The following is a 16,632-nucleotide window of genomic DNA, read 5'->3' as shown; positions in this document are numbered from 1 at the left end:
TGAGGGTTAGAGCTTTAACAAACATGTTTTGTGGGACACAAATGTTCAATCTGTAACACTGGGCAAATCCTGTGACGTCTCTGGGCCTCAGTTTCTTTATCTTTGAAGTGCAGGTGATGATAAGACCCACTCACAGGATGCTTTTGAGGACAGGATGAGATGGTATGTGCAAAATGCCTGGGACTTGGTAAAGATGTCATCACTGGTAGCTCTTTTCTTTCTCCCATATTAGCAGTGTTTCTCAGTAGTATAGCATGTCAGCTCTAGTATCTTAGCATCATAAGAATTTAGAGCAGAAAAGAGCCCCAGAAAGGATCTCATCTAGCTCTTTCACTGTTTAGATAAGGAACTAGGATGAAAGTGTGAAAAAAAAAAAGGCTTCCCAGAGCTGTACTGGCTGCACCAGATCAAGGAGCCAGTTTTCTGAATCCCAGTCTATTGTTATTTCAGCAACCTCCCTGTGCCTCAGGTACCAGTTGTTATTTTAGTTACAAAATCTGCCATTTCATACTTCCTTTTGTCAAGGAATTTGTGCTTATTAAGTCATCTTAATAAAAAGAATATTTGTCTCTTAAAAGAAAGTTGAATAGTTTGCAGATGCGACCATCAGATGATTAGTATTTGCATCAAAAACAGGCCAAATATATTCTTCCCCAAGGAAAAGTAACACTAGTTCCTCTAAGCAGAGGTGACAACTTGAATAAAAATATCACATGGTCCTTAAGATTGTGTAATAGCAATATTGTGTGTGCCTGTGCTTAGTTGTTCAGTTGTGTCCAACTCTTTGCAACCCCATGAATTGTAGACTGCCAGGTTCCTCTGTCCATGGAATTTTCCAGGCTGCAATACTGGAGTGGGTTGTCATTTCCTCTTCCTGAGGATCTTTCCAACCCAAAGACTGAACCATCATCTCTTGCATCTCCTGCACTGGCAGGCATATTCTTTACACTGCACCATCTGGGAAGCCATGCCAACTGAATGTAAAGTTCCAGAGAATAGCAAGGAGAGATAAGAAAGCCTTCTTAAATGAACAATGCAAAGAAATAGAGGAAAGCAATAGAATGGGAAAGACTAGTGATATCTTCAAGAAAACTGGAGATATCAACGGAACATTTCGTGTAAGAATGGGCATGATAAAGGACAGAAATGGTAAGGACCTAACAGAAGCAGAAGAGATTAAGAAGAAGTGGCAAGAATACACAGAAAAACTATATAAGAAAGGTCTTAATGACCTGGATAACCATGATGATATGGTCAATCACCTAGAGCTGGACATCCTTGCATGAGAAGTCCTGTGGCCTTAGGAAGCATTACTATAGTCAAAGCTAGTGGAGGTGACAGAATTTCAGCACAGTTATTTAAAATCCTTAAAGATGATGCTGTTAAAGTGCTGCACTCAATATGTCAGCAAATTTGGAAAACCCAGCAGTGGCCACAGGACTGGAAAAGTCAGTTTTCATTCTAATCCCAAAGAAGGGCAATGCCAAAGAATGTTCAAACTACCATGCAATTGCACTCATTTCACATACTAGCAAAGTTTTGCTCAAAATCCTTCAAGGTAGCCTTCAGTAGTACATGAACTGAGAACTTCCAGATGTACAAGCTCTGTTTAGAAAAGGCAGAGGAGCCAGAGATCAAATTGCCAGCATTTGTTGGATCGTAGAAAAAGCAAGGGAATTCCAGAAAAATATATACTTTTGCTACATTGACTATGCTAAAGCCTTTGACTGTGTGGATCACAACAAACTGTGGAAAATTCTTGAAGGTATAAGAGTACCAGACTACCTCACCTGTCTCCTGATAAACTTGTGTACATGTCAAGAAGCAATAGTTAGCACCAGACAAGGAACAACGGACTGGTTCAAAATTGGGAAAGGAGTACAACAAGGCTATATATTGTCACCCTATTTATGTAATTTATATGCAGAATACATCATGCAAAATGCTGGGCTGGATGAATCACAAGCTGGAATCAGTATTGCCAGGAAAAATATTAATAACCTCAGATATGCAGATGATACCACTCTAATGGCAAAAAGTGAAGAGGAAGTAAAGAGCCTCTAGATGAGGGTGAAAGAAGAGGTGAAAAAACTGGTTTGAAACTCAGCATTCAAAAAACTAAGATCATGGCACCTGGTCCCATCATTTCAAGGGAAAAAAAGTTGAAGAAGTGACAGATTTTATTTTCCTGGGCTCCAAAATCACTGTGAACTGTGACTGTAGCCATGAAATTAAAATATGTTTGCTCCTTGGAAGAAAAGTTATGACAGCATATTAAAAAGCAGAGACATCACTTTGCCAGCAAAGGTCTGTATAGTCAAAGCTATGGTTTTTCCAGTAGTCGTGTATGGATGTGAGATTTGGACCATAAAGAAGGCTGAATGCCAAAGAATTGATGCTTTCAAATTGTGGTGCTGGAGAAGACTCTTGAGAATCCCTTGGACTGCAAGGATATCAAACCAGTCAATCCTAAAGGAAATCAACCCTGAATATAGATTGGAAGGACTGATGCTGAAGCTGAAGCTCTAGTACTTCGACTACTTGATGCAAAGAGCTGACTCATTGTTAAAGACTCTGATGCTGGGAAAGGTTGGAGGCAAAAGGAGAAGGGGGTGGCTGAGGATGAGACAGTTGGATGGCATCACCAACTCAATGGACATGAATTTGAGCAAACACTAGGAGACAGTGGAGGACAGACCTGGTGTGCTGCAGTCTCTGGGGTTGCAAAGAGTCTGACATGACTTAGGGACTGAACAATGACAACAACAATTGGCAATATTAACTTTAGAAATAAAACATTTCACATACAACCACCATGAGTCTTAAGAACCTTGTTTGACCTTATCAATATGATGAAGAATGAGAAAAGATATGACATTCAAGTGTAGGGGAGGGAGTAAAGGACAAGTGAGTGTTGGATGCAGGAAATCAAGAGAGGTCTATGTTGGTACTGATCTTTCAGGCTGTATGCTGGGAAGGTAGAAGGCACCCATCTTCCCCAACTTAATGCATTGACTTCTAGAGACATGTGTGTTCCTGTTGTGGTGATGAATGGTCGGAAATCCTATAATATGAATTCTTGTACTAACTTCAAGGCTAAACTCACAAAGTAAATTCCTTTCAGTCTGTATTCCGTGTGGTATTCAAAATCAGAGAGGCTGGGCTGGCTAGAGGAGACATTTCTGAGGATCTTGAATGCTACATGGCTCAGTGTGAATGCAGATGCTGGCTTTTTTGTTTATCCTTCAATATCTCATGAGTTTAAATCCCCAAGAGATAAACTCACTTACATGTGCTAATGAAAGAGCAGGATCCTATGATCCTTGTCCCCAGTGTCCTCTGCCTGCCTTTTATCTGTAGAAAAACTGTAGCCAAAGAGTAAGTTTAATCAAAGAAGTGAGAACATGAACAAACAAAGGAAAACAGTCAAAGGAGACCAAGTAATAATAGTTTAGTCATTGAGCATAGTCAAGGACCTTTAGTTCCTTCTCATTGGCTATAGATAATATTCTGAGCCATATCTTGCGAGCTGTCTTACAGACACTGAAATCCCCACCAGGTGGGAGAGGTTAACTACTTGATGATGAGACTGTAGCTATGACATAAACTGCTACAATTGTGAGAACTGACCTCAAGAAAGGAAACAAACCAGCCCTGGAGCTGAAGATTGACTGTCCTTAAAACAATGAAGATGATGCTGGTCAGACCACCAATGACCAATTTCAAGATGACTGTCCGAGCTGACTGTGCTGTTTCTGCCTGTAGCCTCCTCCCTCAGCCAATTAGCTCTTGCCCACTAATTGTCAGTGGGGAGGTGAAGGATTGGCCTTTGGACGGGAATATTCCCCTTTCCCCCAGTTGCCAGCATATAAACTAAAGCAAATTTTCCTTTCCACTAACCTTGCCTCTTATTGACTTTTGAGTGGCAAGCAACCAGACCCCACTGTTGGTTATACTAAGAGCACTTAAACATGAAGTATCAGAGCCTACGAAGGGGAGGACTTGGCCTTGCTCAAGGAGAAAGCCCCCAAGGGAATGTAACTTTGAGTGGTCATTTGGCCGTAAGCCTGGCAGCCCTCCTGGTGACATTTCTAACCTCCTTTCAATGTAACCAGGGCAATTATTTATATGCATATAATGTAACTCAACTACATTTCCTCCAGCTAGTCAAAGGTTGACTTCACCCTACTCTTCTCATTTCAACTCTTATTCTACCTTCTCCTCCCAATTCCTGTTTTTCATTTCAGCAGCCGCCTGTGGGTCTACTCATTGTTGAAACAACTTGAGAAAGTGAAATGGACTTATCACCTGCTAGTCCGACTTGCCTGTGATACCATCTTATCTTGGACAAAATGAACTGCATTCTTAACCTGTTTTCTAAGAAATGAGTCATTTCTGGGTGTGTTTCCAAGAAAGGTCAATTTAATAACAAAAGTGTTTGTCTTTATGTACTATGTAATATATCTGTCTTAATAATAGCATTTTACTTTGTGGTCCTGCATCAGGCAGGGGAAGAATGTGATAGACAATCTCCTACCAGATGAGAGGAAAGAATCTAGACCATGAGAGTACTGATAACAAAGATGACAGAACATGGCTTTTGTGATAACAATAACAGCAATAATAGGGTCTCTGTATATATGTATATTGGGCTTCCCTGGTGGCTCAGTGGTAAAGAATCTGCCTGCCAATGCAGGAGATGCAGGTTTGATCCCTGGGTCAGGAAGATCCCCTGGAGTAGGAAATGGCAACCCACTCCAGTATTCTTGCCTGGAGAATCCCATGGACAGAGGAACCTGGTGGGCTACAGTCCGTGGTGTCCCAAATGAGTCAGACGTGACTTAGTGACTAAACAACAGCAACCACATATGTGTATCACTTTCCATCCATTATGGTGTTTGACTTTCATGACGACTTTGTGAGGCAGCTGAGAAGGCTACATTGTTTGTCTTAATTATACAAGTGAGAACTGGAGAATGCTCCTTTTTGAATGAATTTTCTGTTTGTGGTGGGGAGTGATGTCACATACGTGATATAGGAGGTTTTGGAAATTCAAGCTGCTATTGATTTGGAATCCAGATTCTCCCACAGATCTGTCTGCTATATAACGATCAGTGTCTCCCACCAGTCCCCATGACCAGAATGACATCATCGACCTACCAGGAAGAAGTTAGTTTGTTAATGCTTGTTGTTGAGTTCCTATTATGTGCAGGCCGCACTTCCAAATTCTAGGGAAAGTTTTATAGACATGATTCTTACTTTGGAGGTCACAGTGAGTGAATAAATATTAACTAAAGGGGGGCTTCTTTTTACTGAAGTAATCATCACTGTTCTGCATGTGGGGTTATAAAGATAAATTAGACGTAATCCATAACTTCTAGGATCTCTTGCTTGATGTTGAAGATAGAAGCATGAATACTTACAGGGTACAATCAAGTAAATGCTAATAAATATAAATAATAATGATAGCTTTCTAGTCACTAATGATCTACTATGTACCAGATGCTGTGCTAAATGCTTTAATTCTTCTCCTTAAACGTTAGGCTTTGTGACTTTGTCCTAATATTGAATTAGGACTAGTGATCCCAATTACAGAGAAGTGTTTAGGGTCATAGAAATAAGGTGAGCTGATTGATCATTCGAGCAGAATACTTTGGAAAAAGGATCAAATTCAGTGTGACTCTAAAGCTGGCCTATTTCCTCTGTACGATAATATAAAATCCTGTTGTTGAGTAAAGTTTTATCATCAATAAGAAACAGGTTCTATTGTACCATCTGTATTGTTTCAGAAGCTCTAGTGATAAATGGTGTAAGAAAGCTTATGGCTTCTATGGTGGGCACCTCAGAAAGACGATTGACTAAGATAGATTCACTGCTGTAACAAACAAATTTGAGTAAAGAATGTAGAATCGCTCAAAGACAATAGAAGTTTACTTTTCACTGTGTGACACCCTAAAGGGTTTGACTGAAGGCTCCTAGTAGTGATTCAGGGACCCAGGCTCCTTCTATCTTGTGGCTCTGCCATCCACACCATGTGGCTTCCCAGGCGTTTGTGTTTGTTACATCAGACTAGTGGATGGAGAAAGAGTGCAGATTACTGTGTTTGGAGTTTCATGGGCCAGACTTCCCACTGCTGCTCAGCCTCAGAATCCTCTAACTAGAATTCAGTCTTGTGGCTGTAACTAACTATGAGGGAGCTGGGAGGGGAGTTCCAGATGTGTGCCCAGGTAAGAAGAGGGAAATGACTATTGATCTTTGCCACAAGACGGTCTCAATGCACCTCAGCACCAAAAAGCATCACTAACTCGGCAGCACAAGGCTGTCTGTGAAAGACAGCATGCTGCCTTGGTTGTAGCCTCAGCATGGTGGCCTGGAAGTTCTGGCTGGAGGATTTTGTAGGGAAAAGTAGGGAGGAGATTTCCAAAGGAGAGAGAAGGAAAGGTGAGGACACGTGAGATTTGGCACCCCTCACATTTCCAGAGTCCTCCTCTCATCTCTAAACTCATGAGGCTCTTGCTGGCATTTAGCTGATGCCTCTGCACTTAAAACAGCATCTCAGTGCAGTGTGGGAGTGTCTTTCTGAGTAGCTTTGCTATGGACTGTGCGGAGCTGCGGAAGACCACCTGGACCTCATGTTGAAGACAGAACAATGGGACCTGGGCTCTCATTTTACGACCTGGTGTTCACTTGGCCTTTCAGGATCAGACTCACAGGACTTGGCAGTCAGCAGGTTAGGGTTGCAGAAGGATGAGGGAGCTGATCTTCAGAGCAAAACCAGAGCATGTTATTTTTCCTTTTCCCCAGATCTCTATTCTTTCCCTCATTTCTCTTCATTGAGCGTGAACTTTCTCTGAGAGAATATTTGTGCAGATCTCCTTCCTCGAGGATCCCCCTCCATCATCCAAGTTATGGAAAATGTCATCTAGGGACATGCTGAGCAGAAGCTCCGTAGGGAGAAGAGTTATAAGACAAGCCACCTGGCACAGCTATGAATGGGTGACATTATTTGGGTCTCTTTTGCCTTTCCTTTCGTTATGTGTCCCCGATAGGTGCCTTTCTCTCTTTCTTGGCTGGAAAAATATCTGATGATAGCTGTTACATGGGGGTGGGTTTTGTATTGTGTCTGGCAGTTCTTCACACATCTTCAGAGCAAATCCCCAGTGACAGGATTTCTGGATCCTCAGCAACTTGCTGGGAGTTAGAGCCTGGGCAAAGCCTTCTAGGTACCCTCCAGTAGCTATAGATGGATTCTGGGGATTCATATTCTTGAGATCAGTTTTTCTTTTTCCAGTGACACTGGGTGATTTTATCTGAGCCCTGGGTGGGATTCCTTTACCTATGCGTGAGTGCAGGCTAAGCCACTTTAGTGGTTTCCAACTCTTTGCAACCCCATGGACTGTAGCCTCCCAGGCTCCTCTGTCTATGGGATTCTTTAGGCCAGAAAAGTGGAGTGGGCACCATTTCCTCCTCCAGGGGATCTTCTTGACCCAGGGATAGAACCCTCATCTCTTACATCTGCTGCACTGGCAGAAGGGTTCTTTACCCCTAGTGCCACCTGGAAAGCCCATCTTTTCCCTCTATACATGAAACAAATCGCTGAGTAAGTTTGGAAAAGTTCTCAGCTACCCCAAATCATTTTCTTTATGGGTCTGAAAGTCTCCTTTTTAGGCAATGTACCGAATTAAGCACCTGGTAAATTATGATTATTCAGTGGCAGAGGTGCTAGAGTTGGAGCCTTTGATCTACACTCAACCCTGAGAACAGAGGTTCTTAACATTTTTGCATTCTAGATTGACAGCACACTGCAGGAGGTTGAGGTTCTCCCAACAGCACAACAAGCAAGCATCAATTACAGTGCAGTTGCTATTACTACCTAGTGACACTTCATGGGGTCCAGGAATGTCTGCCCCTTTATCACACTGCTCACTGATTTGCTCCAGTGGTGTCTGTTTTGGTGGACTTACTGCTTGCCCAGAACTCCTTCTCTCATATTCACACAAGGCAAAAATTCTTGTGTGTTCTAGTGCAGCGGTCTCCAACATTTTTGGCACCAGGAAAGACAGTTTTTCCATGGACCAGGCGGAGGGAGATGGTTTGGGGATGATTCAAGCACATTGCATTTACTGTGTGCTTTATTTCTATTATTACTACATCCCCTTCACCTCAGATCATCAGGCATTAGATACTGACGGTTGGGGACCCCTGTTCTAGTGAACCGACAATCTTTATCCAGATAATATTCCTCCCTCTTTTTCACAGCAAATTGTCTTTTCCTCTATAAGATTTAAATTAAAATATGAAGGCATATCCATGCAAGGCCCACAGTGACTGAGAACCAGTTCAGTAAAGGGTGGAATAGGGACTTCCTTGGTTGTCCAGTGGTTAAGACTCTGTGCTGCCAAGGCAGGGGCACATGGGTTCGATCCCTGGTCAGGGAACTAAATCCCGCATGCCACAGCTAAGACCCTGTGCAGCCAAATTAAAAAAAAAAAAAGAATTGAATATACAAAGAGGAGCATGGAATAGCTAAGCAGTAGTACAAGGCTACTTTGTGTCAGTATTATAGAGGGTATTGTGGGTTGATTGCATCTCCCCAAAAGATATGCTGACGTCTTAACCCCCGGTACCCATGAATGTGACCTTATTTGGGAACAGAGCCTTTGCCAAGTAAATCAAATAAAGATGAGGTCATCCTGGGTTCTGGTGGGGCCCTAATTCATTGACGAGTGTCCTTGTAAGAGGAGGCAGCTTTGTACACAGGGACACAGAGACACAGGAGGAGAGGGCCATGTGACGACAGAGGACCAGATTGGAGTGATGGAGCTGCAAACCAAAAAACACCGAGAAACACCAGCCAGCACCAGAAACCAGGAGAGAGGCAGGAGAGAGGTTCTCCTTGGACCCTCCAGAAAGAACCAACTGTGATATCAGACTTCTAGATTCCAGAGCTACGAAAGAAAAATATTCCGTTTGAAGCTACTCAGTTTGTTATGCTTTGTTATGACAGTCCTGCAGGAAACTAACACTTTGGGTAGTGTTGAAATGTCTTCCCCCTGCTACAGGTGTGCCTGGTGGTCATGGAAACCGTGGAATTGTCTGCTGATGGGAAAGTGATTTTGCTATAATATTGCTCCCTGTTGAAACTAAGACAACTCTCTCTCTCTTCCCTCCTTCCTTCTCCATTTCTCCTACCATCTTAAAGGTCACTCATTGGTAAAAGCATCACAGTGACACATGTACTTTCTTTAAAAATATGTGCTGACAGGGATCTATGGTTTTCTCTTGCCTTTTCAATTGCTGAAATTTTTAGTGAGGCCCTTTCTTGCCAATACTGCAGGGCTTCAATCAAATAGTATTTGAAGTCTTTCAAAGACCTATAAGATTGAAAAAGATTCCAGCCTTCTAGAATGAGGATAATCGGTTTCATACACCCTCCTCATTCCTATAAATATCCGCCTTCGCTTGCTGGCTAGAACTGTGAGAGAGGAGGGACCAGTGCTCAGAGGAGATGAGAGGGCTTGGTAATTCAGGGCAGTGTGGAGCACAGGAACTGGCATTTTGTAGATTACACCGATTTCCTGATTATCCCAGAAAAGTCTGTTGAATCCAAAGTGCCTGTTAAAACTAACCCAGCAGTCCCACTATTGACTTTGATGTTTAGAATGGAGGACTCCTCTTAATGGAGGAGTCCAATTAAGAATGTGGTAACTTTAATCAAATAAGGATTGAGGGCAAGCAAAGACAAAAATAGTACCTAAACTGATTTCTGGAAGATAATTAAATCAGACTTACAGCACAGGGAGAGAAGGGATATTGTAAGTTTATAAAAGAGACGACCTTAAATTCTGCAACATTAAGTTAATGCTCTGCATCAACAAAGCGAAGAAATCCCCTTTGCTGAATGATGTAGGGGAATCAGGATAGTAAGTCACTATTAAAAAAGATCGCAAGGGTGAAAAATGAAATTTCCTGAGCCATTGAGTATAATATGCTACATATACATTGAATAGTTGGATGAAATGTTTTTTAAACTGGCTGCATAAAATAAAAAATTTTTCAACATAGGGAGGTAACTCACTTTATTGCTATTGGAATAAGTGTTAGTCACTCAGTTGTGTCTGGCTCTTTTGCAACCCCACGGGTTATGGCTCCTGTGTCCATGGAATTCTCCAGGCAAGAATACTGAAATGGGTTGCAATACTCACTGAAAAACCCTGTTAATGAAATTTCAGAATATATCACTAGATCCATGCTTGTGTGTGTCGTGCCTGGAAAAGACGTTTTCTTAGCTCTTGTCATTTCCCCTGGAGAGAGCTCACGGCAGCCTTCCTGCCTGGAAATTCAGTTTCCCCGGATCCTCTTTACTCATTGATCAACAAGATGCATCTATCCATATATACTCATTGCCCCAAATTAAATAATATATTTAATTGTGTTCCTATTTAGAGTCTGTTTCATCAGTAACTGTAATGGTCAGAATTCTTAGATTGTAGTCAGCAGAAACTGACTTTGGGCAATTTTAGAAGGGAATCTCCTGGAAACTGACCAGGAGCTTAGCAAATCAGTTGGAAAGCTAAGAATAGGGATTGGCAATAGTCACTACTTAAGGCTGCTCTGAAGGGCTGAGAATGTTTCCAGAAAAGACACAGTCATGTCAGAGAACCATAGCTGGAAAGAATGATTTCAAGTTTCCTCCATCCCAGAATCTCTAACATAATTTGCAAATCCTGGAAGACAGTAGCTAATTCCCTGGGATTCTGACTCTTGAAAGCAAGTTTGAGGAATGCTGGTTTATTTGACTTTCCTAGTGAGAGGCAGGCATGGGATTCACTGTTCTCTCAGTGGGTAAAGAATCTGTCTGCAATGCAAGAGACCTGGGTTTGATCCCCAGGTTGGGAAGATCCCCTGGAGAAGGAAATGACAATCCACTCCAATATTATTGCCTGGAGAATCCCATGGACAGAGGAGTCTGGCAGGCTACAGTTCACGGGGTTGCAAGAGTCAGATACAACTTAGAGACTAATCCACCACCAAAACAATACTACTGGAAAGAAGTCATTCTCCAAAAGAAAATTTGTGTTTTATAGAAAGGATAAGTGGATGCTGAGCTGCCAAAAATATTAAACACACATGCACACAACTATCTACCAAAATAACTTCTATTCATGTATTTATATCTGATTGTTTTACACATATGCATTTGTGTATATGCTGTGCATAGATTTTTTGCCACTTTGTGATGGTACTTTGCAACGATAGTGCTTAATTAATACTTCACAATCAAAGTTTTACAAATTTGATGTAGATTTGAAGGCTATGAAACACTCCTTTGATGATTGTCTTTTGGAAATAACATTCCCTAATCTGAATGACTTCTTATTTAGAGTCTAGCAGAGAAGGAATGAAGGAAATATATTGACTCAAAAGTACAACTGCTGATTTATGGGGTACTTCAATAGTGACTTGGAGATGAACAGATCATTAATTGGCTAATTGTTGAAAATAAGTGAAAGTGAAAGTCACATCTGACTCTTTGCCACCCAGTGGAGTATACAGTCCATGGAATTCTCCAGGCCAGAATACTGGAATGGGTAGCCTTTCTCCTCTCCAGGGGATCTTCCCAACCCAGGGGTCGAACCCAGGTTTCTTGCATTGCAGACGGATTCTTTACAAGCTGAGCCATGAGGGAATTGTTGAAAAGGTGAATGGAAACACATAGAGAGGGGTTGAGATTACTGAAACACCAGCCCTTTTAACATAGGAAAAGGATCAAAAGTGTGCAGGGATCTGGCTTATGAGACAAAGTAGGTGGTTGGAAAGGAAGAGGTAAATGAATATGTAATCATCTAGTCTAGGTCATTTTTTAAAAAGACTTTTAAAAAATTTATTTATTTTTAATTGAATAATTGTTTTACAGTATTGGGGTGGTTTCTGCCAAACATCAACATGAATCAGCCATAGCTATGTAAAGATTTTTTTTGATGTGGATCATTTTTAGTCTATTAAATTTGTTACAGTATTGCTTTTGTTTTGTGTTTTGGGTTTTTGGCTGCGAGGCCTGTGGGATCTTAGCTCCCTGACCAAGAATCAAACCTACACCCTCTGTGCTGGGAAGTGGAGTCCTAACCACTGGACCTACAGGGAAGTCCCAGGTTATTTTTAAGACTTGTGAAGCTAAAATGAAAATTATCAGACTTGACACTTGACACTTCACACTTCTGTCTTGTTTCTAGAAAAAGGAGACAGTTGATTTCTTAGCTGTATTTGTGGGTAAACATCGTTATCAAATTCAATATAGATACTGAATTTTTATTTAATTAAAAAAGTAGGGTTATCACATTAAATTCTTAGACAAACACAATTAAGAGGTCTGTTTTTTGAAACAGTGGTTGCTATGAAAGGATATTCTAGCATTTTGAAAACATTGGCATCTGTGATTAAAACAAACCGAATCGAAGTTGTTATATTTTGAATCTTGAGTTTTTGTCAGTGTTTTAAGACCTATAGTCATTGATAAATATTGTCTGCAAATGAAATGTTGTCAGTAGAAGAGGGTGGGCATTCACCACTAGTAGAAGTTTCTAATAGAGTTATATGTTATTTATTTGGGTATACAAAAAGAAATGTGCTTTTTTTCTATGTTCAGTTCAGTTCAGTCGCTCAGTCATGTCTGACTGTTTGCGACCCCATGAATTGCAGCACGCCAGACCTCCCTGTCCATCACCAACTCCCGGAGTTTACACAAACCGTTTCCTTTAAAATCCAGTAAAGTTGTGGCTTTATTTTTTTCACAATTCTGCCATGATGGTGTTCAGTTGAGGTTTGTTTTCTTTGTTTCTCCAGTGGTGGGTCTTACTTTATTTCCTCTAAGGCTGACTGTATGTAAGGAAGGCAGGGTGGGGACTTCCCTGGTGGTCTAGTGGTTGGACCTCTGTGCTTTTACTGCAGGGGACGTGGGTTCCATCCCTGGTCAGGAAAGTAGGATCCCACTCACTGTGTGGCACAGCCAATAAATAAAATAAATGAACAAAACCATTTATTTGGAAAAAAAATCATTAAAATAAAAAAAGAATGGCAAGATGGTCTACCCTGGAGACCAGCTTTTGCTTTACTGATAGGTGGCTATATGAGCTAAGCCTAAAACAAGAAGTGGATGATAATATATTTGGTGGTCTCCAAGCTGAAAAGTCAACAGATCCCACATCACTATAATTTCCTTAATGAAGGAATCTTCAGCCATGGCATTCACATATTTTGTGTAGTCTTAAAAGCAGCAATGAATATCTAGAAATGTGAGAACCTCAAGCAAAATCTTAAGCTAGTGTTCTTAACATGAGATCAGTAGTTCCCTGGGACCTGCAGGAAGAATATCATAAGAGAGAGCTTGAACTAGAGTAAGAGAGGGTGAGATGCTATGCTTTGGGAGGGGTGGGCTGAACTTCTTTCTCTGAGTTCCTTATACCATCCCACTCCCACTGTGCTCCCTCCCATTCCTCCCAAATCCCCTGAAACCTTCATCCATGGGGGTGGCTGCTATACCTAAACTTAAAGGCTTTTCTTCTATTATTCTCACAAAGTCTCCCTGGAGTAGGCTAATATTATCACCATTTTACAGATGAAGGAACATATGTCACTAGCCCACAATTATAAAGAAAATGGCAAAGCAGAGATTAGAAAATTGTTCTGTGCTTAGTTACCGAAAAAAGATTCACGATATTCATGTGATTAATCCCAGAGTTAGTGATGTGAAAGTTTAGAAATATCTGGAAAATTGAAACCCCCCCCATGCCAGGATTTTTTTTTTTCTTTTTTTTCCCTAAAATCGTTTCAGTGAGAAACTTACCAGTGGTCTCAGAAAGTGAGAAAAAAATTGTCCTTCCCACACTGGAACACTAAAAAATAGGTTTTCCTACATTGATCCAGGAGACATAAGAGACACAGGTTCGATTCCTGGGTTGGAAAGATCCCCTGGAGGAGGGCATGGCAACCTGCTCCAGTATTGTTGTCTGGAGAATTCCTTGGACAGAGGAGCCTGGAGGGCTACAGTCCATAGGGTTGCAAAGAGTCGGACACAACGGAGACGACTTAGCACACGCACACACCTTAATCCAGAGAGAGTGAAAAGTTGGGTACACCTATCTTGAGACCCAGTGTTTTGTAAGGTCCTATACACCTATTGGAAATAGGTATCTAGAGTCAGGGTTCTGTAGCAAGGAACAGAAGGAGGCATGGCCACTAGCAGATGTTAAGACACCGTGATCAGAGTATATGGTGGCTTCCTGTCACTGAAGCTGAGATTAGGGTTGGCTGCTGGGTAGTGCTCTGGGGATATATCCTTCAGGATGATCCTTCTTCCCCTCTGACTTCTAGGGCAAGTCAAAGCAGAAGTTAATTTTGTTATATTAGATCTCAGAGAAGGTGTGCTACAATAAACACTGAAGACTGCCATGGTGAATTCTTAGTGTAGTATCCTGAATCAGTGATGGATTGATTTCTGATTTTAACTCCGTGCATGCATGCTAAGTTGCTTCAGTCACGTCCAACTCTTTGTGACCCCATGGACAATAGCCAGCCAGCCTCCTCCATCCATGGGATTCTCCAGACAAGAATACTGAAGTGGGTTTGCCATTTCCTTCTCCACGGGATCTTCCCAACCCAGAGACTGAACCTGCATCTCTTATGTCTGCTTGCTTTAGGCAGGCAGGTTCTTTACTGCTAGTGCCACATGGGAAGTCCATTTTAATTCCATCTGGCACTTAACATGAGCTTCATCAAATCATAATTATCCAAGCTTCAGTGACCTCCTCTGTAAATTGGAGCCCATCTTCCTGGGTCTTAACAGGCTGTTTTGAATGATAACTGAGTTAAGGTACATAAAGGTGCTATACACAGTAGCAGCTAATCTATACTGAATACTTTGGTCTGACCTACAATTGTAACCCAGGTCTTTTGGACAAGGTCTGAATTCCACCTTTTGGAGTTACATGTTAGAGTTATCTCTCTAAATAGCAATGTAGAGATGTGCAGACATGTGTTTCTTGTGTTTGAAACTCAGATCTGTGGTTCTCATAGTTGCTCATTACCTCAGTCTCTCCCAGTGTCTGTGATTGTCACAGAATCACTGAAAAATGGTATCTCACATTCTCTGTTTGTAAAAGCATCACTTACCCACCTAAGGCTTAATAAATTGAAAATTTTGCTGCTTAGGAAATAATCAGGTGTGGAGAAGTACAAGTTGTACTATCATTTTCTGAAGGTTAATTGGCTTTTTCTCTTTCTGTTTTTTCCTCCACAGAATTACCATCTAACACGAGGCCACTTCTCAAGATGAAGGAGGGATTGAACTGTCACACCAGCGTGATCAATTAGATGATGGGCGAAAGAGGCATTTGCTACCTGACCTTAATCTCCTGGGCAAGAATGACTGAATGGGGAAGGCTGAATACAGTAAGACTCAAAGATGGAGAAAATCAGCAGAGTATCGTTTAAGGAGGCACAAAGCAGTGAGAATGTTGACTCATGACAAAATGGACATCCTCAGGGTAAATGCTTATTAGGATGTGTACTGGTTCACTTATTTGTTCAATTCTGAGTGACTGCAAAGTGAACATAAACACCTTTAGCAAAAGCAATATGATAGAAAATGAAGCAACTACATTTTTCAGAATTTCTATATTTTATGTCACTTAACTTGCTCAACCGAACTGACAAGGAAAAAGATGATACAAAATTTATGCAAGCTATAGAATGTTCTATGAAGAAGACAGAGGAGATATGACTAAGAAAGGAATATGATAGCTGACTTCCTCTGTTTAAAGGTTCGTCACTGGGAGAAGACTTAGACATATTTTGGTGGGAATGGCAGAGGGGAGGGTCGTAAGGACTTTGACTTAGTGTGAGGAATGGCTTTCCAATATTTGTCATTGGAACAGCCATGCTCAGTTTCCCATTGCTGGGTTGATGGATAACCACGAGTATAGAGGGGTTCTTGCATTAAACAAGATGACCTCAATCGCCCCTTAATATGCCTTTTCTGCAGCTTTAAATCACAATAGAGAGGTCTACAATGTTTCTGAAACTTCTGTAGGAGCAGAACTGAATGAACTTTGGAACTGCTCAGGCTCTGATAGAATTAGTCCTTCTTAGCAGCGGGTATGTATGTTGTTGGGAATGGTTGCTGGTCTGTTTCAGTTATGGACAGCTGGTGTTAGCAAAAGGATTTATTGGATTAGTCATCCCTAGTAACCATGACATGAGGTGTCTCTCCCTGGATTATTAGATGATATCTATTATGTTCACATTTTCCATTTTATATTGATTTTTCTTTTCCAATGCAAGCACAACCTAATGCAAGTGTTGTGGTTGGGAATCTGCTTCCCAAAATAAACTACTTTTTTTTTTCTTCTCTAGAATCCATTTGGCTGTTTCTATTTGTGGAGTCAATTGTGAGACATCGTTTATCATAGCTGTGGAAAACTAGCAGAAGTTCCAGAGAAAAGCCATGGAAACGATGAAGAACCAGGAAAATGGATTTCAGCCATGTATCCAGGAGAGGTAAGGTTGAGAATAATGTTTATACTTGTTTGCAAGCCTCCATTCCTAGCACAGATGCTCAAATACATATGTGTTGAT

At 41.3% G+C, this 16,632-nt stretch overlaps 1 protein-coding gene across 1 annotated transcript in view; it reads left to right on the top strand.

The window, feature by feature from the left end:
- Window positions 1-16,632, top strand: part of LOC145528649 (uncharacterized) — a 199,145-nt gene that overhangs the window by 171,522 nt on the left and 10,991 nt on the right. The window contains exons 6-7 of the mRNA XM_081547297.1: window positions 15,296-15,542; window positions 16,411-16,554. The gene's annotated coding sequence lies outside the window, so the exon portion shown is untranslated. The remainder of the gene's footprint in view (window positions 1-15,295; window positions 15,543-16,410; window positions 16,555-16,632) is intronic.

Source organism: Giraffa tippelskirchi, chromosome 12 (genome assembly GCF_054371585.1).
Source record: "Giraffa tippelskirchi isolate mGirTip1 chromosome 12, T2T-mGirTip1v1.2.pri, whole genome shotgun sequence".
Taxonomy (NCBI): Eukaryota; Metazoa; Chordata; class Mammalia; order Artiodactyla; family Giraffidae; genus Giraffa; species Giraffa tippelskirchi.
The sequence above is the reverse complement of the archived record's forward strand: the minus strand, read 5'-3'. Positions and strand labels throughout refer to the sequence as shown.